Source organism: Seriola dumerili, unplaced genomic scaffold (genome assembly GCF_002260705.1).
Source record: "Seriola dumerili isolate Sdu_G_001 unplaced genomic scaffold, Sdu_1.0 BDQW01000052.1, whole genome shotgun sequence".
NCBI classification, from domain to species: domain Eukaryota; kingdom Metazoa; phylum Chordata; class Actinopteri; order Carangiformes; family Carangidae; genus Seriola; species Seriola dumerili.
In genome coordinates, this window is record NW_019174307.1 from 2,331,098 (window position 1) to 2,356,484 (window position 25,387).

A 25,387-nucleotide genomic window follows, 5' to 3' on the forward strand; every position below is an offset into this window, starting at 1 on the left:
TTGTCTGAATGTGGGGGACATAATAACGGTCTACTTCACACTCCTCAATATCCCATAATCCACTGAGGGCAGGTAACTTTTTCAGGAAACTTAACTTTTCAAAAGGCAAAGCTCTGTTTTGGAGAACTTTATCATTCTCAGTTTCTCCAACAAAACAAAAAAAGAAAAAAAAAAATTACAATTACAACATATTAGAAAAATGTGAAAAAATAGCACTCAGTAGAGATTTTCACCACACTGTATAAACTCATGAATCTCATATATGTCTGATTTTTTTTTTACATCAAAATCCAAACATTAGTTATAGATACGTTCACAAACATGTCGAAAAAATTCCCTGGTCCACGCTCCGTCCCTCCACCAACTTTGGTGCAAATCGGTTCAGTACTTTTTGTGTAATCCTGCTGACAAACAAACAAATGTGAAAACATAACCTCCTTGGCAGAGGTAATAATCATTTCCCTCCAGAGATCACAAAAAACAACTCTCAGGCCAGATGTTGTGATTTGGCCCACAGCTGCCACGAAAGTTCTTGAGCTTACAATTCCATGGGAGGAGGGGACACAAGCAGCACATGAGTTCAAGCGGCTCAAGTATTCCAAACTGGCAGCCGAGAGTGCAAAGAGGCGGGCTGGACGGCATCGATTCACCCAGCAGAAGTTGGATGCAGAGGCTTTATGGGCAAATCCACAATCCGACTTTGAGCGGGGGAGAAGCTGCAGAGACCTGTCGGGCAAGGCAGAGTTTTCCAGCTGCTGGTTGTGGATACAAAGGAGGGACAGTTTTTCCGGGGCTCGACTCCCCATTAAGGGCTGCTGCAGGGGTTGGCGGGGAGAAGTCTCCAAAACGCCACTCCCACCCCCCGCCGGGAGTTGTACCGGGCAGAGGGTGAAACATCAGCACAGCTGTCACAGTGTGCACTGGCGGAGGTGCAGCAGGCGGAGATGACAAGCAGGAAGAACACCACCTGCACAACAAAGTGGTTTCCAACTGTTTTTCACTAGTTTTCATTATGTTCCTCTGGTTCTTTCCTATGTAGGAAACAATGCTCATTTAGTCATTGACTATCCATGCTGCAGTGCATCTTGTGTGTATGTAAAGAAGTGAAACTGAATTTGATAAATAGATTACTTAACTGACAGAAAGTTAATTAACAATTATTTTGATTATCTTTAGGTCATTTAAGTCATTTTCTCCGGGTAAAATGCGAAATTTTCGAGCTTCCAAATGGCAACAATTTGCTGCTTTTATTGTCTTATGTGATGGTAAAGAAAAAATGTTTGGGTTTTGGGCCGTTGGGTTGACAAAAGAAGCCATTCGAAGACGTGATCTTCGGCTTAGGCATTTTTTTTCCCCTATTCCTGGAAAATATAGAACAAAAGATGAATGAATTAATAGAGAAAATGAGAATGAAAATGATCGGCAGAATTGTTTAATAATGAAAATAATCTTCAGCTGCAGCCCTGCGTTTTTATATTTAGGTTCAGGAAATAAATAAACCCAAAACAGAGAAGGCAAAGAGGCTGGGAACTCACCAGCACTCAGGGGAATTGACTTTGTCTTTCAGACTGAGAACACAAATCCAGCCGCCTTGGACTTTTACACACGACATATTTAAATATTTCCACCAAGTTTCTGGAAGACTGTAGCAATCAGTCATCATTAGCGGGCTGATGTTCTCTTTCAAATACTGCCATGTGAGTGATTTCCATCAATATTTAATTGCTTGAAATGTTTTCTGACAAAGGAAGTCAGCAGCTCATTACTGAAAATGGATTTCAGGATTCCAAACCCAGACTGCAGAGAAACACTCATTAAACACAACGTATTGTTGAGGAGTGTGAAACATGCCTGCCTCTATTCTTGATTTAACCACAATGTATTAAACCACAAAGCTAATACTGAATTTAATTTTTAAGTTACAAAAAAATGATTCAATCAGTGAAAACATCAAAAAATCATGTTTATTAATCAAGAAAATACACAGATCGTGTTACAAGAGGCTTCGTGACTCGGGGTGGGGTGAAGCCAAGACTGATAGTTTGTGCAACATGAATTTTAAATAGACATCCAGAAATATGTCAAGCCATTATCATAAACAACAAACCACAGTAATAAACACAACAAAGCCATCTGTGCAGACAAACACAACATAAGGCCTGCCAAGATCAAAGTGGTTATTCCGAGAGAGCTTTATCAAAAGACCTCTCCTAGCCAGCACTTTGTCTTTTAGCCATGTAAATAGATGGTTTTGGGGGCCGCAGAAATATCAATATTGGATATTTTTGACTGTTTCCTGCACTTTATGAACGGCAGAGCAAATTGGAGGCCAGAGAATGTTCACTTTTCATTTCACATCAGAGAGAAAAACAAAGTTTTCGATATGTATTTTTAGCTTGCAGTATTGATTTAGAACAATGTTGCGTGCTCAAACTTTTGCAGCAAAGAGTCCAGCTGGCCAGGAATGGAACTGAGGTCTCACCGCTGAGTGCATTACCTCCCATGTGGTACCTAACCACTCAGCTATCTGGTTGCCTCTGAAATAGAGTTTGACTTATATCGATAACCCGTGCACCTCACGCACTGCACGGCAACAAGCTGTGCTATTTCCTTGTCTGCTGGGTCCATATGTCAGAAATTTCATTCGATTTTCCTTTAATTGACACGGTCTTAAGCCTCCGCTCCGTGATCTTGTCTGTTGTCTGTCTTTTATTGTTAACAGGCTAACTGTTAGCTTCATGCACTCAGTATATGCTTTGTGGTCACTCGCAGACAGTTTGAGGAACACTCAAATTAAAACGTGATATTTTAACTAATTTACTCGCAGACCAAAGGTAGAGAAAAAGTAGAAATACACACATCTCTTGTCTTTTATCCATATCCAAATGTGTGTATTATTCTTAATATCAAGCAGCAGTGACTACTGCATCTGTCTGGAGTCAACTATAATAAGTACAGGTACATTACTAACAGTGACAGTGGTTTTAGAAATGAGGAGAGCGGCTCATTTATTCAGAGGCGAGAAAAGGTGTGGGGGGGGGGGGGGGGTGGCTGTGGAGAGGATGGGCACACAGGAAAAGTGATTAGCATCCATCACTGTCTGCTCCTCTCAGACAGCGAGAGGGCCGTGACAGATGAAGGGGACACAATCAGGGGGTGAAACAGCAAAAGTACGGCGGAGGACAGAAGCCTGGGAGGGAAGAGGACTGGCCCCGGTCCGCCGAAAACGAATGACAAAGTTGGAACATCGGCTTTTAAAGGTCGAGATAAGGATGGAGAAAAGAATGCGCTTTGTGAGGATGACAGAAGTCTGAATAGCCATTGTTTGTAGGGTGGAGATGAGGCATTAGTAAAACCTGTAAACTGTACACTACAGGTAGAATATTAATACCGACCTATTATGAGAAACTGTCAGTGAAGACAAATATCAGTCTGTGGGGGATTCCCACAGTTTAGCGAGGGCTGCACTGCATCTGACGCTGACAGGGAAACAACAGCACGGTCAGCAGAGTTATCAAAAAATACGCCAATGCAAATGTAGAGTGTTTGCACTTGCCGAGCATGACCACTCCCTCACATTTTGCCCCCCCCTCACACACACACACACTCCTTTGGTCACACTGGTGTGACTAAAGACCGCGGCTAAGTGTCTGAACTGTCTTGACTCCTAATTTTCCTCATGAGAAGGGAAGTTTGAAAGTAGTGTTTCGAGTTTCTAAAGTGATTAAAGAACAGGACGCTTCTGGTAAATGACAGTCCATTATAAAAAAAGACAAGGCTGCAAGAGCTCCATTTGTTCCTGCAGGGATTTTTTCATTCCCTGAAACCTACTGCTCTGCCAGTATGTCATCGATAATTCAAATTCAAATTCAAAACGGTAAATCAATGTCTACCAGGTGCCATAATAAAAAAACTTTACTTAATTGTTTATTATAGTTTATTCTGGGCAAAATATTCCTGACATATGTTATCACCTCTGTCACTACAAGATGAATCTAATCATGTTTTTGCTGCCATTTAAGTTTATTTTCAACTCATTCTTTTCACCAGTTCTGTTTCAGCGGCTGTTGTAAAACTATCTTTTTCCTCTTTGATGTGAGGAGCGGTTCTGTTGCCCTCCTCTCCAGTCCACTGCCAAACATTTCTCTCTTCATCTGCGGAATCATGAGAAACGTACCGTGTGTATTCGCTGTCATGCTGTGGTGTCCAGTCAGCAGAGTGTGGCGCAGAATTAGCTTCACTTGGATGCGACACAATTTTCTCAAATGGCGGTTAAGTGGTAATGTCAATCCAAAAAAAAAATCAAATGACGTTAGTGAGCAGCGCACCTCACTCATATTCACAACCCACGCTCTAAACAGACGAGTTCATATGACGTGTCATTAACTTCGTCTGAAGGTGTTTATAGTTGTTCTGAATGGCCGATTCAAGGCGGGGTGAAAAGCCAATCACACTGTCAGAAAGTGTTTCCCCAAATGAATTCATAGTGCTACAGTCATTTATACAGGGGCTGAGCAATGAATTGAAATATTACTGAAATCGCAATATGGTCAACTGCAATAACCAAATATCCATATCAGTTGTGGTGCTACAGAGACGCCCCCCGGCCTGTAAATCATATTCTCCAGATGTAAAGGAACATGTTTGTTCCTACAAAAATCACCTCATCATCATTTTTATATTTTAAATGCAAAACTGAACCATCCAGTTGAAATCATGACTCGTATCGCAATATCTGCCAAAATAATTTCAACATGATTTTCTTTGCATATCGTTCAGCCCTGATATATACGCAAAGTGCTGGATATTAATATGGGAAAAATGAAAAGAAGAGAGCTCACGAGAGAAGCCCCTGTCACTGCCATTCTGAGAGTAACGTCGGCTACTTGCGATTTGTGAAGATACAGAAATGGTCAAATCCAGTCCGTCCAGTCCGCCCAATTCTAATGTCGCAAAGATAAGGTGGAAGATTTCAGACACTCTGTTTGAGACATACTGAAAACTTATATATATATATATATATATGTGTGTGTGTGTGTGTGTGTGTGCTGTGTATGATTGTCAGAAATGAATGTTAGTGAAAGTTCAGTCAGGAAGAAACTCCTTGGTCATGTTTTCTAAGTCACAAGCACGTTTCCCCCCGTCTCTAAACTCTACCAGCTGATTCTCGTCTTCATCCAATCACAACCTGACACACTCTCCCTCTCTGCTGTCATTTCAGCTTCGGGAAGATTTGGTGACCCACCTCCACCCCTTCACCACCTCAGCTGTGGATGCCTGACTACCACCAATCAAACCATCTGATCAGAGGTTTCCCTCCTACCAAGACTTTCCCATCCTCATCACCACCACCAGTGTCTTTGCTCCAGGGGAAGTTTCCTCTAATTGGAGGCACCTTACTCCTATGGACCGCTTCCCCATGGTCATCCACTTCCTGCTGGGGTCAAAGTCTATTCCTCCTGTTCACAATAAATCCCATTTTACTTCAAATTTCTCATTCTCTTTTGTTCCTCTTACTAGTCTCTGCTGATAGAAATATATTATTCACTCCTCCGCCCAGTTACAGTCCAGTCCAGCACGCCTGCAGAGCAGCCACCCTGTGCTAAACCTCTACAATAGTCTCATGTTTTACATGTAAAACTCACATTTTATTGCTTTTGTTCATTATCAACACTCTTGTCTGTATTATATACATTCAGAGAAAAAAACCTCCTGGTCGTAGCCCAGTTATAAAATCCTGGCGCACACTGCACTGGAGCGTCTCTCCTGTGTTGCTGCTGAAAGTGCTGACGGGTGAAAAGCAGTCACGTTGAACAGTAGTGGAAGATAAAGGTAGTATCACCTTTCTCTCCATCCATAAATACAAACTGACTCTATCATAGTCGAATACATCGACCCAACAGAATAGAATTTAGGACTTGAGCGCTGAACTCTTCAGACAGCTCTTCGTGGAGCTCTAGATTTTCACACTGTGCCTCAAAGTAAACATGTTAGTGACCTGGAGCTTCTCAGAGCCAGCTGAAAATAGTTTGTATTGATATGTAAATATCAATTTCCCCCCTATGATCTTAGCTTTTCTTAAAAGAATTCCAGCTGTAAAATTATCAGGAAAGCAATGATGTGCACAATCTGATCCAAATGTAAGTGAAATATTTCTCCTACTGTGTAGCCAAGTCATCTAGATAGAGTTATCAAAAGGTTCCAAGTAAGAGTTAGTTACTAGATACTCAGTAGCTTGAGTTTGAGTACTGACTAAGATGGAGTCAGAGCAGGTACAGAGTCGAGCGGGAGAGAGAAGTCATGCTATCTAGAGTCGAGAGCGTGAGGGAAACACTGCATATAATACAGCAACAATTTCATCGTATTATTCTTCCTGGACAATTATCTTAGCGGCTGTGGCAGAGGGCCACAGAGACTCTACAGCAGTTGGCCGAGCTTGCATCAACAGTCTCTGAGGATTCACCCTCCAGGTCTGTATCTCAGCTCCGGCACAAAGAGTGAACCCGGACTGCTGTTAGTGCTGCAATTACACACTAGATTTCCTCACTGGCCTCATTTTTGGCCGTACCGCAAGACAAGCTTTCCAAGCAACCACCAACCAAGCTGTTGAGCTGGACAGAGCAAAGAAACAACTAACAAGAGACAACAATGAACAATCTGCATTTCAACCAGCTCTGAAAATTTGACAAGGTGTCTTGTTTTCTAACAATCTGGAGATCTGACAGGAATTCAAAGAGGTCTGCAGCACTGACACGTGAAAGTTCAGTTATTTTGTTTCTCTGGACAAAACACATATTAGTTTGTTCTATAAATAAAAGTGTTTATCAGGATTATTTTTGCATTACTGTGCTTCATGACAATGTTTCTAATCAAAATATTACTTTTTAAATATTAATAGTTTTTCTTTTATTCTTATTAAATTACATATTGAATTGCATTTATGATTAGAGACTTAAACTGCTGCTAACAGGGTAATGAGAGGTAATGTTGTTTTATTTTGTTACAGGGAACAAACTGTTGCTACCCATTTTCATGCTGTTTTTGATTGTATTGATATAATAATAATAATAATAATAATAATAATAATAATAATAATAATAATAATAATATGGTATATTGTTGTATTGTATGGCGTTTACAGCTATAAAATACAATGCAGAAGTGCAAGAACATCAGAGATGTCATCAGAAATGTCCAGAACAGTATAAAGTGTCTGGAAATATTTTATCAACATCTTTTAATTGACAATGGATCTAATGGCTGTGTATCATCAACTCTATAGAGCTTAAAGGTGTGTTTCAGCTCATTCTTTAAGTTTCACATGCGACAATTTTACTCTTTTAGCTAATTCCCACCGCTCTCATCAGTGTGGTTTTCAGCTGCAGAAGGCAGCTGTTTAAAATGGAAAAAAAACTCTTTATTAACCCACTGGACACCACCGGTCCAGCACCAGACAGCAGACAGACAGAGCGACACATTTAGCAGCTTAAGAGCCAGACAGTCCCCTCGGTGGAGACAAACACCAAGAAAAAGGAGGATGAACTTTGGACTTAAATACATCAGATGAACTGAAAACTCCAAATGAATATTTATGTTGCTCAGTGTCAGCTGCAAGTGGAAGTAAAAGTGTTTGCTAACGAGTTATATCCACTATAAAAGTGAGAATGTCCAGTGTCCAGTGTTATGTTTGCAATTTATTTCTGTTGCCGGTTACTGCAGGTTTAACCCTCACATACTGCTCATAGTCTGACCCCCCTTCTCAGTACGGAGCAGGTCTTATGTTACCTAAAACTAAATAACTCAAGAGCCTGAATGATTTAATAGACTGTGAGGAACAACAGCATTTCTGAATGTTGGGTGTCATTAAAACCACCGATCAGCACTGCCCACGTTCGGCCTGGACAATATGCAAAGAAAATCGGATTGTGATTATTTTGGAAAAAAATAAATAAAAATGGTGACGATGTGATTTTTGTTGGGTCTTGTACCAAACACACATGTTCCCTTGCATCTGGAGAAGATGATTTATAGACCTGGAGGCGTCTCTGTAGCACCACAATGCTTCATTTATGTTCTGCTGTGACACATTTGACCATATTTGAAAAAAAGGGTTGCAGCTCCTGCAATTTGGATATTGCAATTGGCCGTGTTGCGATTCCGACAATATTTTGATTATTCAGCCCTAGCCAACATTATTAATAACTACATTCCTTTTCTATCAGACTACACAATCAATACAGCACTGACTGAATTAGTAGAACAGAACATTAAACTGGTTTGAAAATAAAAACAAACTGCAATAATCATCAGTCTTACATAAGGGTTCTGCAGCCAGTTGTGTTTGTTTTGCAGTGCTTTTTCTTTTTTCTTTTTTTTTTTCTTGGCCAAAGTTGCATCTCCTTTTCTTCTGCTCCCCATGTCAGCCGACTGTGGGTCTGCAGATTGATCAAGCCCAGATCCAGACTGCAGCACTGTCCTGACAAGTGCCGCTGTGGCCGGTGTGTGGGGAAGGTGGCCTTGTATCTGCATGAGAGGAGTCACAAGGGTGTTTCCAAACGCCTCCAAAAAAAAGAGTTTCCTGCAGTGTCGTATAGTTGCTTGGCCTCAAAGTGGAGTTCAGCTCCCTCCATATCACTTAGGCACTATAGCTGGAGACAGCAGTGGTGTTGTGGAATATGGCACAAGGCCAGCATCTCTGGGGAGCCATTAAAACCATTGCAGAGGAAGAGGGTGTAACAGTGACACACGTAAAAGAGCTTGAATCAAACTTCACTTAAAAACATATAATGGAAGTACAGCATTTATGTTTCTTTCATGTATTAATTTAAAGAACGTAACGGCCTCATTATCGCTCCGCACAGCTGTTTTCAGGCTCCTCAGTGGAGCTGAAGCTTCAGTGAACACTTAGGTCACATGCCTCATGTACAGACAGGTCACTTTCCCATTCAAGTTAAATGCCAAAGTGCTCCCTATTGTGGGTCATGATTAATTCAGTCCGTTTTCTATCGCACTCTGTTGCATTTTGCTTTTGTCGATTCACCAGCCTCAGCTAAACATCTTCCATTCCTGTCCACGCTGTTGCATGCCCTCCGTGTGTGTCACGTAATGTTTTTCATCGGATGGAGAGAAGAAGAGTTGGAAAGTTGACAAAATGTCAGATGTATGGGCTCTTGTGTCCCTTGCCTTCTGCTTTTCCTCAGATTCCTCTTCATCTTCATCATCACTTGAGGGGCTGTAATCAGAGTTTCCCTCCATGTTGTCCTCTTCTGACTCACTGCCTCATTGCTCATCTCTGAATAACAGATCAATGGTCTCCTGGACACTGGAGTCTTGCACTGAGTCATGGCTTGCTGCCATAACGCCACCAAATCAGTGACAGGTCCTCTTTACAGTCCCTCCAAACACCATCACTTCAGCTTCAGTAGACATAATTAAAAAGAAAGTGAAACTTGTAGGTTTGGATTTAAACAAAATGGCACATAAAAAGTGCACAGTCCACATTAAAGTGGTAATCTCAAAGATTTTAATTCAAATAAACTGAGTTAGGTCACTATTTATTGCCATAGGTAGAGGTAACACAATGGTGACTAAGCCTACGGCCCACTGATGAACTTACATGTAAAGTCCATGCATTCACAGCTGTATGAACTGGGTGTCTGGGACGACTCCACAGCGCAAAATCACCAGTGTCGCACAGTCAGTGACGCCTATTCCATCACCCAGGAGTTACCTTCTGCCACAGAGGGTCGGTGCAGCTAACACAACAGACTCTCTCTCCAGCTCTCCGACTCACCCATGTGTGAAGCAGAATTCAGTTTTTTCCTTGCTGCAAGTAAACGTTTCAGCAGCCAAACAAAGAAAGACTGATGACAACGGCCAATGAAAGTTATTAAACCAGTTAAAATCTGAGGAAATGGAAAGTGATTTGACTTTCAGAAGAAGGAAAACATCCAAGATGACCGTGAGCGAGGAAAAACCAGGGCTGCAATCAGCATAAATAAAATATTTAACTACACTTTTGTCATTAGATAATGTTTTCCCTCCCCTCTTCTACATTTTGGATCGCGTTTTTGAAAATCACTTTTTCTTTCAGTGCTCTGTGTAAACCCTGTAAAGGCGTAAGTATGTTATCCCCTTAATAACCATCTGAATTGGGGCAGAAGTAACGTTTTTATTGACAGGAGAGTGAACATTAGTTGTGTCTGTAAACTGTTAAAAGGGAATACCATCCACTTTAACAATTCACATGTTCTTGTTTCTGCACCCCAGGAACATTCAGACAGCATTCATGAACATGCACTTCCCCTAAAGCTAGAAACCAGGGAGAGAACCCTCCATGTGGTGAAGTAACTCAAACGTAAAGTCTGGAGCTTCCGCAGACAGTGAACCGGCCTCTGACTTTACGAGTCCATAAAATGTTTGTGTGCACTCTTACATCCAAATGAGGTTAATGTTCTAGCATTGCTAGAAGATCTGAACCACAATTAAGTCCTCATTTGGGTGTGATAGCTCAAACCAAAAATGTTATGGCCTCGTGAAGTTGGAGCCCTTCCCAGCACTGAAGAAACATATTTTTGAATTTTTAAAGTGTGTGGGACTGAAGGATGTTTCCACCAGAATAGAGTATGACAAACAAACTCGAGCGGAACTCAGTAAAACCGCATACCTCCTCCAAGACCAAACATTTTCTCTCACCAAAGCTTCGTTATTATCTGGATCTGCACAAAACTGTACAAACCCATATGTCTCTACATCATTACGTTGAGATTCATACATTATTACATGCACTGTGTATATATATATATATATGTATGCTGATTGCAGCCCTGGTTTTTCCTCGCTCACGGTCATCTTGGATGTTTTCCTTCTTCTGAAAGTCAAATTACTTTCCATTTCCTCAGATTTTAACTGGTTTAATAACTTTCATTGGCCGTTGTCATCAGTCTTTCTTTGTTTGGCTGCTGAAACGTTTACTTGCAGCAAGGAAAAAACTGAATTCCGCTTCACACATGGGTGAGTCGGAGAGCTGCTGGAGAGAGAAGTCTGTTGTGTTAGCTGCACCGACCCTCTGTGGCAGAAGGTAACTCCTGGGTGATGGAATAGGCGTCACTGACTGTGCAACATTTTTGGTTTGAGCTATCACACACATATATATATATATATATATATATATATATATATGTACAGTATATTTCTATAAAAAGTTGTATTTCAATATTTTTTCAATGTTCAAATATAAGTGAATTCTGACAACTTTGACTGCTGTCATTTGGGAGTATACAGTATAAAAATGTATAAATAATGCATGTATGAACAAAATTGTGATAGCAGCAACGTAACGGTCTACTTAAAGTACTTCCTAAAGGAAAACCAAATTCCTGTAAACATCACCCGTCTGTATAAACCACAAACTTTTAAAATGCTGAGGCTAAACCAACGAACTAATGAAAGTTAGAGTGCAGTGTTTTACAGTCGGTTTGGGATGAAGCCTATGTGGTTATTTAGGTCTGGATACTTTTCACAGATAAGCTACACCGGCAGTTGAGACAGGTGCATCACCTCGGCTGTCCATTACCTGGGAAACCTGTAGCCTCTGGTGTTCCCTCCTCAGTGCCCACACATCAAATATAACCCCAGGCAGACGAATAAGGACCTTTTCAAGGATTTTGTCCTTCTCCTTGGTCGTCATGGCATCTTTTGCAGCGTGTGTGTGTGTGTGCAGGACTATGAAGAGTGTTTGTCAGGGGAGGAAATTGATGTTATGTAAAGACCTCACTGTCTGGCGAAAACTCAAATCAGTCAGGCATGTCCCCTTTTTTTTTTTTTTCCTTTAAACAGACCTTATGAATGAATTATGACTGAATAGACTCCTGCCAGATCAGTAATGAAAGGAGCCTAAGACTAATACTAATGAGCCAGGTACAGCCAAAATTTACTGCATTGGGCTCAAGGCTTTTGTTAATTACACACCACCTTTGTTGTTAAAAAAATCCATCTCTGACAGATAGTTAGTGCATACGTCATAGTGTGTAGTCTTTGACAAGTAAACCTATCTTGGCCTTATTTTAGCCTCTCTGAGTTGCCTCACTCTGTCTTGATCCTTCTCCACCACTTCCTCTTCTACCCCTGCCTCTATCTCTACCTCTGCCTCCACCCTGTCCAGGTCCCCAGGCTCTGCTTCCTGCAGTGTTTGATGGGGGAATTTCAGATCATCCAAAGTAGGACAGTCTAAATCAAAACACATGATTTGATAGATTTGATATTACATTTGATGACAATGTACTGTACGTTGCAACGACGTGGTAGCTATTTGCACAGCATGACCCGCAGACAGACCCTACAGCTAGTGTAACTAATATAATAAATGGTAAATAAAAAATAATAGCACAGTAGAGTAACCAGTTCTGAAGACTCCAGCCTTTCAGGGTATGCAAGTTTAATCATATTTTAGCAACAACTGCCGCTTTAAGTTCTCATTTATCTCCCTACAACACAGGGTTTTATTGGGGAGTGTGGAGGATGAATTGAGCAGGAAAGAAGTCGCTCTGCAGTCTGGTGGCACGGCACCGGAAACTCTTTTTGTATTGCCAGACAGACAGCAGTAGGGGGTATATTATTGTCTCTAATGCTGGCTAACAATTAGAAAAAAAATGATTTCACAACCCTCTCGGCGGACTAGAGGAATGCTACTTGTGACATTACAATGTAGCAAACAAATGGCAGCATTACTTACATTACCATCAAGTGTATCAATATTTTATAAGGATCAGAAAAAGTGATCCCAATATAAAAAAAAATGAAAGCATGCAACTAATACTACTTTTATAACAATTGTATTTTATTCAGTAAATATTAAGTGTCATAATTAACATCTCAGAGGACATTATTCCTTTGTCGCTGTCAAGTTTGGTGAGCTTGAATTGCTATGGAGGCATCTGGAATTCTGGAATTCTGGGAAGTGTGGTTCAGAAGCAAACCCGCGATTACCGCTTATCGCCACAGAGCAAAATGGAGATTGCTACTTTCAGTCTCAACTCAGGTTGAATTTCTGCTGGAGATTTGTGTTGAAATTATCTCACTTTTTTTTTTTTTGTTTGTGCTTCTTGGCTTGGGGTACATGCCAGATTATGCACAGATGAGAAAAGTAGTGTCTGACCAGGATGGATTTCATCAAAAATATCAGGTAGATGGATCCTGATGGTTTTTATTCTTATTCTTCTGACTGAAAATGTACAACTGACGAGGATGAAGAGGAAAAACAGAACTCAGGAAGTATCTTCCAACACAGAATGAGTTCTGTTTTTGTTCACTGGTTATTTCATTGCAGTCAAGGGAAAACTTTCCATAATTCTGATTTTGTAAAACCATTATTTGTGTTTTTATGGTGTGATTAAATTTTGTTTAACTACATAAATGTGGAAAGTGACTTAAATGATACCAACTTTATGTCGAAGTGATAAAAAAGGTTTGTGTTGCAGTCAGCGTGGAGCATAAACAACAGTGATAGAACAACACTGAAATCCTCACTGTGTTTGCACAGGGAGGTGGCACTGTAATGAGCCCAAATAAATCTAATTAGTTTTAATGTGAATGATTTTTATGGTGGAAGCTTCCAGGCTGATAGTGTAGAAGAGAATAAATAATGCACTTTAGAAGTCTAAGTATTTACTCCAGACTGCAGCCCTGGCAAAACAGCTATAACACATAAATAGCCATTCAGGCCTGTGAGGATTAGATATGCAGTCTACTCAGAGAATGAACAGAGAAATCAGCCTCCCAACTAAAGTGCTAAACAATACCAATAAAAGACACATAACTCCTGCCAATTCATTACCAGAAGGAGGATAATGCAGTCATGTTGTCCCGAGCGGATTAAAAACTGCCAGCTGCAAAGCACTGAGGCCTGCCCCTTGAAATTAATGGTACTCATCAAGAAATAAAAGCGCCATAAAGAGCAGTCTGTTTTTTTGCTCACAACGGGATGACTTCTTGAATTAACTGTGGAACGCCTTGGACAGGCGTTAGCCACTGATTTCTTTGGAGGTGTCGGATCAAGAGGACATGCCTCAGCCAAATTGGAGCCCCAGTGGCAACAGTGTTAGCGTGTCTCCCCCCGTCTGATTTGCTCAAAGCCATCGGCTCTAAAGCTGCTTGTCAGCTCCATAACTGCTGAACACAATCAGTGATGGTATGATGAAATGCAAAGCCTTCATGTGCAGTGCACAGTGATTTTCAGTAATGTGACTAAACAAGCACTGAAGCCATGGCGGTACATGGAGGGGTCTGTTTGTGCCAAATGGTTGGGATGCCCAGGCCATTTGCCCAAATTCTCCTCCATAAAAATAAAAATGTCACATAATGTAATTTGTGCACAAATTGCATGATGTGCTTGTCACCAGCACCTCTTCATCTTAACCAGCTCCCTGTGGCTGCATCTTCTCTTGCATCCCTACCACGCAATATTTAAAACTGGTTCACTGAGAGCAGGAAATACACATATTTTAATGTAGATTATTTTCATTAATTAGGAGTTTGTAGACGGTAACTAACCTCAGTGATGAAAGCTGCCCTAACACAGTTTTAGATGCATGAAGCTGAAAGCCTTCCAGAAATACACCTATGCTTTTATTGCTTTTCAATACAGCCTGACCAATACTGGATTTTTGATACTGATATTTGAAAAAAATGTTTTCCCATTTTTAAGATAAATCTACAAATAAAATCCCTTACATTTGTTTATACATAGATCTTTCTTCCAAGATATTTGAAATAAGAACTTTTTCTTGTTTCTACAAACGTACCATCGTCGCTATTCTCGCTACTTAAAAGCCAACGTTCTCCATACGCCCATAACAGTAGCCTACACCTGCCACGCCGATACGTCGGTCAAGCTCTACTTTTCATGTGAGAAGCAGCAGGCGTTTGGTTTGCGTTGCAGCTCACACACAGCAACAGAATTTATCACATTTCCAACTACATAGCAAAGGAAAGGAAAACAATGAAGCTGCTGTCTGGTAGATGAAGGTGAGAACAGAAGCGCAGCAGTGGGAGAAACTTTAAAGCACAGCTACTCTTTTGTTAAACTTCTGAAAGCTGGACATAGTCAGCAGTCTCATGCTTTTTTTTCACTAATTGTCTGATTACCACACATGTTGACCCAGTCAGACTGAATTGAAGACACAGTTAAGGACAAAACACTGTCCTGGCTTGGCTCCTATACTGGACGACAGTTTCAGGGGTGAGCAGTGAGACCCTGCCGCAGTGTTGCAATGCAGTCTTCAGACAGAGCAACCTTTGTACTTCCGCTTGAATAGTTTCGGGATTGGATGGACAGTTTTTAACATGAGTCTTTAACATTTAAAATTTTAATATTTAAGTAATATAGCTACCTTTATTTAGTACCACCCTGGTGCCGTCCCCAGTCAAGTGGATGGGATGGATACTACTGTCCACATAGGGGAGGGCGATCGGGCAAAGAGCAGAACAAAGGCTAGCTGTTTAACATTTAACAATGGGCTGGTTAGCGGAGAATGAACTTTTAAAATGAAATATCTAAATATAGCATCTTTTAATGACGCAATCTGTGCGGTTCGTCTGAAATGTAGATCATAAGCCGAAGTCAGATCATCATGTACAGCATTGATGTTATAGTGTAAGCCTTGCTCCTCCTCAACCCTATGTATCGCTGCCTGCCTCCATATTCCATATACAAAGTAACAATGAAATGTTGTCTTCAGTTCTCAGTGGATGTCTCACAGTCGTCCTTCAGATGTTTTGTGCAGCCCTTCTGTTTTAGTTCTTTCCATTGCCTTGCTTGGAAGTGCATTTTATTTTTTCATTGAATGTTTGAGCAAAGTGAAAGAGTGAAGTGAGGCTTTCATGTCTGAGTGGGTAGCTTATTCTGCACTACAGTTATGGGTATGCCATGAGTCAAATAAGCTGCCACGGGGTCTTGATCATGCACAGAGCTACAGGAATACAAATTTACTCCTGAGTGAACAACATGCATCACCCTGTGGAAGTGGACTTTTCAAATATTTTTGACCACAAACAGGCAGATAGAGAGTTTAACAGCTTTGATTTCCACAGCAAATTAAAGGTCATCTCCTGTAAATATGGGCGCAGAGCTCGCTGTCATGATAAAGACAGAGACCGCAAAAAACTTCAAACTGATTTAGCATTCAGTCCACATGTCTGCTGTGTCTATTTTTGTCACCATCACTATCAAACTTTGATAGCTATGAGCGCTAATTGTGAGAAGCCATGTTTCTCATCCCATTAGCTTATCTCTCACAAAGGCAGAAGCACATTCATCAGGAAATTACATTGCAGAGAGACTTTCATTAATCAAAATGTATAACCTTATCCACGCCCAAATTATGACAAGCAATCCTCAGTGACATTCAGCTGTGACCCGGCTTTCAATAACACCAACACATGCCCGTGTCAAAGGTTGACCACTTCTTAGAAATAAACAGGAAAGTGACAAACTGAAGGGATGAAGAAAAGAAAGTCAAATATCTGAAGCTCTACGACTAATTTAAAGTTTTCCGGGTGTTTAGATTTACAAATGTCGTACACTGGGTTCAGACGAGAAATTATAAGCGAGAGAGACAGAGCGCAGCATGCAGCGGCGCACATAGAGCCGTGTCTGCAGACGACACTAAATCAAATCAGTGGCTGTTATTTGCCTCAAATCAGAGGAATTCTAAAGTCACATTTTGAAAGCAATAACATAATGAGGCTGATGGGAGCTTTCCTCTCATCAGCTCGCTCATGCTCTCATTTTCCTCCGTCACCGGCTTCCCTCGTCTCAGCTGTGATTTACTTACAAGATCAATCTGACCTATCCCGCAGACAGTCAAGACATTTCCTCCAAATGCCAATAGGCAACAGATGGTTGTGAATACAACAGCACCTATTCATGCACCTTTTCTTGTCTGCTTTAGCAAATAAGCTCTGAAGGGCTACGGTTAGAGATAACAGACACATAGACCTATGTTAGTTTTTTGGGGAAATTTTGCCTTTATTGTGATAGTCAGCGTGGAGAGAGACACGTGAGCTACTGCTACACTGACATTTAACACTTTTTTTAAGAGAGCTGTACAAATATTGCTGAAAATTTGTTTCAAGTGATGTATTCGAAATAAGCAAACGCAAGTTTGAGGTATCCCATCAAAACAAACACTGTTTGAGAGCTGAAATGTTTAGGGTAAAATAAATGAGACAATTAATTGATTTCCAGATTCATCTGAACCAAGACCAGATTTCAAACAGAAGGTACAAACATTCACCTTTGTTTCTTTCTTTTGTTTCATTGGATTTGAAGCTGAATGTATTTGGGTTTTTGAGTGTTGATTAGACAAAACAAGGAATGTGAAGACGTCATCTTGGGCTATAAGACCTTGTGGTGGATATTTATTATTTTATGAAATTTTAAAAACCAACTTAGAAATTGTAAAAAATAATCAGATCTATAATAAGAATAACATTAGTTCTGTTGTGCAAAATGATTCGCCAGTGATCAGTTGACCAATAGCATTGTGTTTGAAATGCCATTGTCTACATCTATTAACATTAAATTTTATCACTTTGGTTTCTGACCAAAAAGTCATTTAGCATTTGTCTTTATTTTTGATAGTTTTAAATAAACTGCTTGTTGATTAAAAAGTAAAATAATTTACAGATTAATCCTAAATCAAAATAATGAAGTGAAATCTTGGTCAACTGTACATTTCACATTTGACATTTTGACAAAAACTCATTTTCAAGAGCTTTGAGCCACATCTCGTTGATATTGATCAGTTGGTATCACTGTGGTCTGACTCAGTGGATGTGGGCTGTGGTTGTGAGGCTGAAACTGAACGCCTATTTCATTCTCCTCCCTTTCTGGATCCACTGCCTGTTACCGTTTTAAAAAAAATCCCCTTCACTACAGGAAACAACAACAAACTCTGAGCTAGCGGCCTCCACGCTGAAAATAACAAGTTTTTTTATCAAGATTCGCACAGTCAATGTACGTCCTTACTGGTTTTCTTTGCCATTTTAATGACAGTTCTCACCCCCCGCCATGCAAATGTTCTCCCAAAACAAGTTCCCCTCTGACATTTTGCCGGGGCACCATCACTGCATCCTGGGCTCAGCAGCACCCCAGATGATTGTGATTGTTTTAAAAAAAAAAATGCTAACAGGCAATGTTCTATCCCCTGTAGCAGAATGATGATGGATGCAGCCAGACCATTTTCTCCAGCGCTGACACATCACTGTGGAGACTTGGTTGGTGGTTTTGAGGCCACTATCACTTTATGAGAGTTTGAAAACCGAATGTTCGTTCGTTGTTTGTTTGGGCTTTTGCTGTTGTTGTTTATTAACAGCTTTATTAATTAATGCATGAGAAAAACATTTTTAAATCAGGATCACTTAAGTTTGGTTTTAAGGAATTGAAGAGACTATCTAGAGAGCAGAGCGTTTTGCAGGTGATAACTATTTGCTAATTTGGATGTATTGACTATGAACTAATATTGGACAATATTAACATTTATTCTCCAAACAATAATAGCACATATTGTTCAAGTGGAATCCACTCTGCAGGCAAGAGTGCTATACAAATCTATTATAAAAAAAACAAAAACAAAGGCAATATAGCTATTCCAACTCAATGAGCTTTATTCCTGCTGACGTTGCTGTATATAACATGTACTTTCCAACTCGGGTGTTTACGGGCGCCGACATGACTCGCGCTGAGACTGAGCTGGAAATGGCTTTACATATGATTTCTGGTTATTCTTGTGAGGCCTCAGAATGATGTCGTTCACCAGGCTTTCTCCTCCACTGGCAGAGAACACCAACAAAAAAAAAAAAGTGATTTCTTGTGTCACTGAGCATAGTTCATAAAAGCTCTACTACATCACTGGGAATAACAGTAAAATCCCGAGGGTTTGGCAACGAGCCAAGCTTCCACAGAAGCCATGTTCAAACGTCTTGCATGATGATTGCCTCTGTATCTTTATGTAGACCCTATTATTACTTAAATATATTACGACCATTAGGTTACAAGATGCTGTGGGTTATATAAGCATACACAGACGATCTGTTAATATCTGTCTGGCATTAGAGGGTCATTCTGGCAGTAAGATTTTAAATACACAGCTTTGTTAAAAGCAATGGAAAAACCAGAAGATATTATTCATCAATCATACATGAAGGCTTTGACACATTATCAATGACAAACTAGGTCTGCACTGACTGAGCTGTTGTTTTTCTATTGCATATTCCTAATGTCAGCACTACCCTTGAAAAGTCAGTTTGCCCCGCAGCACATTTCAACTTTGACCATATTTGAAGCTGACCTTTCAAAGAACTACCGATGAGACTGAAGCTTTAGACTGCATAAGTTAAAAAATCCATATATTCATCCTGTGCTTTTTTTTTTTTTTTAAACTTCATCAGATCGTCAAACGAAAAACATATTGCAGCCTTGGGAGAAATGCTGCACAGCAAGTTGTCAGACTGCACAGACTGAGGCACTAAATGCTGATCCTGTACAGACACCTTAAGGCACAACTGTGAGAAGCATTTTCCGGAAAAGCCCATTTCCATTCTGGTCCATAATGTGGCATCCAAGGAGCGAGGCCAATAAGATGGTTCATTTATCACACTGAAAGTTTTCATTAGGACCAGCACCTTGTTTCGTTCACTTATTTGGCAGATTTATTTACCCTTGACTCTTCTGGCTTTTTAAGGAGGAAAGTCCAACTGCTGTAACAGTCTGTCCAAGAAAATGTCCATGATGCAGGCTTTTTTTTTTTCATTCTGTCTTTGGTTTTAAGTTTGCTTTTTTTTTCTTATGTAGTACCACTTCCTGTTATTAGACATGATTCTATTACACCTTTTATTGATTTAAAGGAAAGCGGTCGGGATCCAGGCAAACCCAACTATGTTTATAGTGTCCCATGTAAAAACAAAATGTTTTAATAGACCATCCAGAAGCACTGTCACCTTTAGTAGTGCCATCCCGGGGCTGCACTTTGTCTAATACAATCATGTCCATGACTAAGATTTGGACTGGTCGATTCTGAACTGGCAGCCCAAGTCAGTGATAGACACATCTAAAAAAAACTATACCAAGTACAGACTATACTGGGTTTTAAACATTTTACTTCATTTGGTCCAAAAACACAATGCTATTCAGTTTAGTATTAAATAAATAAATAGACAAAGCAAATCGAAACAATTTAAAATCTTGTCTGTTTGATTGAATTAAAACAACTTTCCAGTAATGTTTCCACCCTCATACACTACCTCTTTGCATTAGCTGTGTGGATCCTTGAAAACGATTTATGCAGCAGAAAGCGGCATAAAAGTGTTATTTTCAGCTCAAACATCAAAGCAATGAATTTAAAAAAAATACCTTTCTTTTAAATGCCTGACACTTTAGCTAATTTATTTTTTTCTCTTTGTGCGTCTTAATATTCCTCCAGAGTGGCACATCATATTAAAAACAAAGAAGATCCATTAGCACTGGAAAGGAGGCTCAATTTAACAAAACAATACGGTCTCATCCAAGAAAAAAATGAGACAAAAGAAAGAGGACATGAGTATGGAACAGGCAGTAGCATGAACAGACCCAGGGCTCCCTCAGCTGTCTCATTTGTAAAAGCCTGTGATTAATTGAGATGTATGATAACTGCTGAGGGTATTAATTCAATCACACAGATGGTGAGACTGAAGGCTTTGACATTTGTAACCGTCAACACCTTAACCCAGCGAGATCAAAATATCAATTATCTTGACTTTGGCAGGTCACTGCTGTGGTTTTAGCCTATGAGTTGGATCTTCTTTTGACGTAGACATGATGAGGATGAAAAAACTGAGCTGGTAATAAGAAGCTCTGTAATCTTTCTGCTCAATTTTGATTCCAGAGGGTAAGAGCTGCGACAGTGATAGTGGATGAAGAGCTGTTAATGTTTCTGATTGTGTATGAGGCTGAAGTCACTTCAGCTTTCCAATGATCTGACAACAAACAGCTCCAGGTGAAAAGATGAACTTGTCGTAATGGAGTTTTTGCTGACAGTGAGCAATGGGGAGCAAGGGCTGAGTTTAATGATGTTATCAGTCACTGTGTGATCTTGCACTGATAGATGAAGTGTCTGCTGGACCTTCTGAAGGCGGGCAGTGAGTGGTAAACATGAGAGCTGTCAACATTACAGTAGCAACACACACTCTTAACTGCCTATCTAATGTGCACAGATGTGGCCATTTCTCAGAAATGTTAAAGCGATATATGAACACCAATCAGAATCATTATATTCTGATCAAATTGTCTCAGATATGCTGCACTCTGACACACTGGGGTCAGCCTACAGACTGTAGGTTAAAGGCAGCTTCATTCCTACTATGTTAAACAATTACTCCAAAAATCAAACGTGCATAGCAAAGGCTATTTAAAGCAAAACATGTGAATTCTTCCATGTCAACCGAAAAACACTTAATAATGTCTTCACCTTGCAAACCAAACACAGTGCCAAATAATACGCCACATTTGTCTTCACTGCCTTTAAGAAACGCAAAAGTCATTCAGGTGTGTGTGTGAACCACACAGAGCATTTTACAGTGGAGGCCCCCCAGCCTCGCCTGGAAAAGTGAGCGCTGTCAGTGTCTGAAGAAAGTTATACTTGAATATTACTAATGTAACTGGGTTAGTAATGACTAATTTTCAATTTTGTTTTATTCTGCTGATTTTTTTATTATTTTATTGAGTGAATAATTGTTAGAAATAGTGACAGGTGATGTCTTTAAAATTATTTTTTTGGTTAACCAACAATCCAAAACCCCAAAGATATTCAGCGTACAATGATGAATGACAAAGAAAAGCAGCAAGTCAATTTAAGAGGCAGATTTTACATGATTTTTCTATTCTAGTTTGAAAAATGGCTGAAACAATGAATCAATCATCAAAACAGATGCAGATTACATTTAAACTCATAATTTCTCCTCTAAATACTGGGCTTATTAGGCTTCGGGACAAAAACAAGCAGAGGCACTATGTCACACAGTTTAAGCTGTCACATAGGACCTACACTGGTAACAAGACGTGTCAGGATAAGTCTGACTCGGCTCAGCGGGTGACTGATTGTGCTCCCCATCTCCACCAACCAATTTCCTCACAAAAATTCTGCTGCAAGTAACTTGGAGCCAGTGTCTGACTACATGGTTGCCAGTGTGAAATGAAGTAACAAAATTTAACCCGCTAAACCCTGCTGCATGTTATTTGCATCGTAACCCGCACGAGTCACACCAATACTACAGGAATCAGGCAGGACTCACTCTCTTACTGCCTGCAGTTCCAGCTCTGGTGTCCACTGAGGATACACTCCATGAATCTGATTAGAAGTGACATAACATACGCTCCATATAGCTTCAGATCCTGCATCATAATAATCAATTTAGATACCTTCCTAAGCATCAAAAGTAACCCAGCTTATTCTACATTCATGACAACAGTATAAACACGAACCACGACAATGTCTGATCAAAACATAAAGAGACACAGCTAAAAAAAAAACAAACTCCAAGACTCCATACTTCCTGTGTACATCAGCCAAAGCATACAGTCCAAAAGAAAAACAACAGCAGTGAGATAAAAAATAAAACAGAGAGGGCATCAAAATATTCATACTTTTATCATGTGTTGGACATAAGACAAAAACAATCTAAAGAATTTAAAACTATGGTTTTAGAAGATTTTTTATGAGAAAAATGTTGGATTGATTCTATGAAAAAGAATTGCCCACCGACATGACAAATGATTGTACTGATGAGTATCCTGGCTTTGAAACCATGGATGTTTTCCTCTTTGAACAATATATGACGTGTCAAGCTCAGACATGTCTTGACTTGCCAAATGCCTGTAAATAAAGAGAGATAAACATGAGGAATAATAGCTGAGGGTTAACAATCATTTCACACCACAGGGACCAGAGATGGACTAAAAATGTGTCCTTTCTCATTTGCATGTTCTCCACTGGTATGTTTTTTTTCATAGAGACATGTTGTGTTAAATCTGTATTGCCTGTGTTTATTATATTCTCAGCTAAATGTGAACTAAAAACATTCTTTTTTTTTTGTTATGTTTGTACATTTGCAACTTTGCAGCATCAGCTGCAGTTGTGTCACCTGAATTGATGGCATATGAACACAAGTGGCAGCAATCTTGTTTACAAAAGACAATATCACACTGCATATTTCAACCACTCTCTACCACTCTACTTCCACTCGATACTTTGTGGTGGGCAAAAGCTGATCCAACTCAATTAAGCAAAGGGTGGCAACACACTGGGTGCCCAGACTGTTCAGGTTTAATAAGACTTTATCATTTTAATTTATACTGCATGACCTTTATGTAACTCTCCTTAAAATCAGATCTCTATGACCGCTTTGTTTCAGTACGGGAAGACTAGCAACCTGAAAACTCTCCTGAATTGCAATTTGTGGAAGCCCACAGGCTAATTTATGCTGATTTCCACAGTATTCAAAATGAGCCACTTGGAGAGCAGCTATTCAATTACTGCCACCAGTGGCTGAAGAAAAAAACCCCACAGCTTACTTTATGGATGTTCCACCATCAACCTGTGCAGAGGCAGACTGGAGATTGAAAATGTACATTTGTGAAACAATGATTACTGCTGACTCCAACAGGTTTTTTTCCCCCCAAAAAAATTTCACAACCACAGAAAACGGTGACTCCTCAACCATGAAATGAGAACTATGACACAGAAACCAGAAGTACTGCTCTGACAGATGCTTAGCACATCCATCCTCAAAGTATTGGGTGTATCCATTACTTAAGTTATTAATACCTCACAGCACACAATGGTAAGACACCATGCTCAATCCTTTGTTCTCTATTGCAAACAATTACGTAGGCAGAATATCTGGCAAGTGAAGATGAAAGGTAAATGCCATTTAATTGATCCTTGTTCATTTTGAAGGTTGAGTGCCACTCATCTCAGTATTCCTGTGCTGCCTGAGGAAATAACAAAGGCGATGCTCTCAACATCCCAAATCTTATCCCACACACACACACACACACACACACACACACACACACACACACACAATCCGTATGGAGGCTACACACACTCACAGCACATTTTAGAGCAAGTGCCTCATTAGATGATTTATGTTTTCAGAAGAGAATAGATGTGTTTGAAGTATTGCAGATTTAACCGGATTCGTGCTTTCTCGTTTATATTTAGACACAGACACTGCAGGAAGTAAATATTTCTTATTGTTTTTCAATAAATAGCCTTTCTCCATCATTAACTACAGTGATACAATAGCCTATATCTAACGTCAACGCTAATGCCAAATGACAGCCAATGTTTTTTTTGTTTTTTTTTTTGCGACAAAATAGTCAAACGTCTAAAATAGGGTCAAAATGAAGAGAAGACGCAAATATATTCACTGTGTTGTTACGTAAAAGTGACAAGTAAGAAGGTGAAAAGATTTCCGAGCGAGAAACTCGACATGTTAGCTTTGAGTCCACCTTGCACGGACTTGCGCAACAAAGTTTCCCGTTAGGGTCAGGAGTTAATTTAATTCAGAAACACACACTGTAGCGTATTCCCTGACAACATATGCAGTTAAAAGTGGTCCACGGGAACAACAAGTATCAACTTCGAGCTCTGACGGCAGACAACATATTCACACAAGCGAAAGTGTGCAGCAATAAACAAAAGATTGTTGCCAGCAGCAGCCGAGAAACTCGACAGCTAAAACTCCGAGCAGCAGGGAAGAAATCTCACTTCTCACAGACAAGAGGAGGGTAAAGGGGAAAAGGAGAGTGCTTTACTTACTCTGAAGCGTAGAAGAAGTCCGAACAGTCCCGTAGAAGAAGGAAATAAAAGCCCACGGTCCTCGGCGCTCCACAGTCCGAGCTCCACATCCAGCAGTCTCATTCCCTCTCCTCCTCTGCTCGCCGCTACAGCTGCTGGACAAGTTTGGTGACGTCAACAAGCAGTCGGTCTCAGCCGGCAAAGCTCTTTGGTCGCAACTTGAATAATACATGGAAAAGGAGGGGAAAGACGCGACCGGAAAGAATCGGGGAGGCAGGCTCCACATGAGAGGCTACCCTTTCACGACAATGGCCATATTCACTAAACAAAAAAAAAAAAAAAAAACTCAGCTGTGAAAAGGTGAATGAAGTCCACATAATGCCTGGATTTACATTAATATTTTAAAGAACACATCAAGTAGATTTCTATGAATTGCTACTTTCATGCCTTGCTAAAGATTGTTATGAAGACTTTTTGCCTGTATAGAAAAGCAGGTGCTTGTAGGATTTGTGCATCAGCATTTGGAGATGAAAATATCAAATAAAAATATT

General features: G+C 40.1%; 1 protein-coding gene across 3 annotated transcripts in view; it reads right to left on the bottom strand.

The window, feature by feature from the left end:
• gulp1 (GULP, engulfment adaptor PTB domain containing 1) overlaps window positions 1–25,046 on the bottom strand; it is an 87,573-nt gene extending 62,527 nt beyond the window's left edge. For 2 of the 3 annotated variants that reach the window (XM_022741136.1, XM_022741131.1), the window contains exons 1-2: window positions 24,858–25,046; window positions 22,794–22,907 (exon numbers count right to left, since the gene is read on the bottom strand). The gene's annotated coding sequence lies outside the window, so the exon portion shown is untranslated. The remainder of the gene's footprint in view (window positions 1–22,793; window positions 22,908–24,857) is intronic. The other variant, XM_022741132.1, reaches the window with a different exon arrangement.
• Window positions 25,047–25,387: the final 341 nt, after the last annotated feature.